This window comes from Anastrepha ludens, unplaced genomic scaffold (assembly GCF_028408465.1).
Source record: "Anastrepha ludens isolate Willacy unplaced genomic scaffold, idAnaLude1.1 ptg000156l, whole genome shotgun sequence".
Taxonomy (NCBI): Eukaryota; Metazoa; Arthropoda; class Insecta; order Diptera; family Tephritidae; genus Anastrepha; species Anastrepha ludens.
The window spans coordinates 15,001-17,500 of record NW_026530098.1 but is presented as its reverse complement, the minus strand read 5'-3'; the positions used below and the strand labels follow the sequence as shown (position 1 = coordinate 17,500).

Sequence of the window (2,500 nt, the reverse complement as noted above, 5' to 3'; positions counted from 1 at the left end):
TGGGATTGTGAACTGAAACTGTTCACATGAACTTGGAATTCCCAGTAAGTGCGAGTTATTAACTCGCATTGATTAAGTCCCTGCCCTTTGTACACACCGCCCGTCGCTACTACCGATTGAATTATTTAGTGAGGTCTCCGGACGTGATCACTGTGACGCCTCGTGTGTCACGGTTGTTTCGCAAAAGTTGACCGAACTTGATTATTTAGAGGAAGTAAAAGTCGTAACAAGGTTTCCGTAGGTGAACCTGCGGAAGGATCATTATTGTGTTCCATATCCGTAAGAAAAACAAACAATGCCAAAAAAAATAAAAACAAAAACAAACAAAAGAAAAAAAAAAAAAAAGAAAAAAAAGAAAAATTTATAATTATTTTGAATCCATATTCTTTTTATTCTTTTTCATTCAATTTGTTATCCATCAATTATATCATATTAAATATAATATGGATGGTACATTTTGTAATGTTTTTTCTTATTTTTTCTTTTAAAAACCTTTAAACATGAAAATAGAAAGTTGTACTTATTATTCATTTGATTGAATGATAAGTTAATTTGTTCACAATAACAAAAGTGGTATATATTTATTAATATATTTATATATACATAAAATGATTAAAAAAAATACAAAATAATCAAACATAATAAATACCACCACTGTATTATTGTTGAACTAAGACATTCGCAACTTAATAAAAATGTTTAGAGTTAAATATATTTGATATATATTATTGAAAGAAAATCAATTTATATATTATTATTATTATTATTTAATTTTACTCTTTCAATTAATATATGCAAAAAAAAATTGACATTTGTTATAAATAAAAATAAATAAAAAAATACTCTAAGCGGTGGATCACTTGGCTCATGGGTCGATGAAGAACGCAGCAAACTGTGCGTCATCGTGTGAACTGCAGGACACATGAACATCGACATTTTGAACGCATATCGCAGTCCATGCTGTTATGTACATTAAATTAAATTTTAAAGTACTGCTTGGACTACATATGGTTGAGGGTTGTAAGACTATGCTAAATAAGTTGCTTATTCTTTTATAAAAATAATTGAATTTAAGCAAATGTGTATATTATTGGATTTTAAATAATTCATAATATTAATAGCAAAAAAATAAAGATTATATAATGAATTTTTTATTTATTATATATATTCTTAAAAAAAAAAAAATCCTCTCAAATAAAATGAAATAAAAATTTTGAATCTAAGTATTCTCTTTAAAAAATTTTCATATTATTTATATATATATAAAATATTAATTTATATATGTAATTAAAGGAGGAATGTCTAGCATAAAAATTAATTTTTTTTTATTCTAGAATTGCCTCATTTTACATAATTATTATTTATAATATATATTTATATAAAAGGAAAAAAAGAAAAATAGAGATGAAAAGATGATATAATTATTTATTAAATTGTGTGAGAAGATAAAAAATATTTTAAAACAACCTCAACTCATATGGGATTACCCCCTGAATTTAAGCATATTAATGAGGGGAGGAAAAGAAACTAACAAGGATTTTCTTAGTAGCGGCGAGCGAAAAGAAAATAGTTCAGCACTAAGTCACTTTGTCTATATGTCAAATGTGAGATGCAGTGTATGGAATATCTTAATATCTAGTATGAGAAATTAACGATTTAAGTCCTTCTTAAATGAGGCCATTTACCCATAGAGGGTGCCAGGCCCGTATAACGTTAATGATTACTAGAAAGATATTTCCAAAGAGTCGTGTTGCTTGATAGTGCAGCACTAAGTGGGTGGTAAACTCCATCTAAAACTAAATATAACCATGAGACCGATAGTAAACAAGTACCGTGAGGGAAAGTTGAAAAGAACTCTGAATAGAGAGTTAAATAGTACGTGAAACTGCTTAGAGGTTAAGCCCGATGAACCTGAATATCCATTATGAAAAATTCATCATTAAATAATTAAAAATAATGTGCATTTTTTTCATATAAGGACATTGTAATCTATTAACATAATAAAGTATTTATCAAAAGATCATTGGTGATATTAAGTTTATTTAAATTAATTTGCTTTTTAAGCATATTAACATAGAATAAATACTAATGATTTGATAAAGTGTTGATAGATTTTATTATATATAATGCTAAAATTCATTTTTTGAATTTTACAAAAAATTTAATATCTATGATATTAATATTTATTTGTATGCATTTATATGATTAACAATGCGAAAGATTCAGGATACCTTCGGGACCCGTCTTGAAACACGGACCAAGGAGTCTAACATATGTGCAAGTCATTGAGTTATATTAAACTTAATGGCATAATTAACTTAACTTAAAAATATAATGGGATTAATTTTTAGTCTATTTTCTTAAATAGTCAATTAATTCAATCCCGGGGCGTTCCATATAGTTATGTATAATGATAATTTATTATTATTTATACCTCTAACTGGAGCGTACCTTGAGCATATATGCTGTGACCCGAAAGATGGTGAACTATACTTGATCA

The 2,500-nt window shown here is 26.8% G+C and overlaps 3 non-coding genes across 3 annotated transcripts in view; all 3 read left to right on the top strand.

Moving 5' to 3' along the window:
• Positions 1-264, top strand: part of LOC128871307 (small subunit ribosomal RNA) — a 1,991-nt gene extending 1,727 nt beyond the window's left edge. The window contains exon 1 of the ribosomal RNA XR_008455875.1: positions 1-264. This exon is cut by the window's left edge and continues 1,727 nt beyond it. This is a non-coding gene — a ribosomal RNA (small subunit ribosomal RNA).
• Positions 265-840: 576 nt separating this feature from the next.
• LOC128871305 (5.8S ribosomal RNA) lies at positions 841-1,021 on the top strand. The gene has a single exon (XR_008455873.1). It is a non-coding gene; the product is annotated as a 5.8S ribosomal RNA (ribosomal RNA).
• Positions 1,022-1,463: 442 nt separating this feature from the next.
• LOC128871304 (large subunit ribosomal RNA) overlaps positions 1,464-2,500 on the top strand; it is a 3,990-nt gene continuing 2,953 nt past the window's right edge. Inside the window, exon 1 of the ribosomal RNA XR_008455872.1 lies at positions 1,464-2,500. This exon is cut by the window's right edge and continues 2,953 nt beyond it. This is a non-coding gene — a ribosomal RNA (large subunit ribosomal RNA).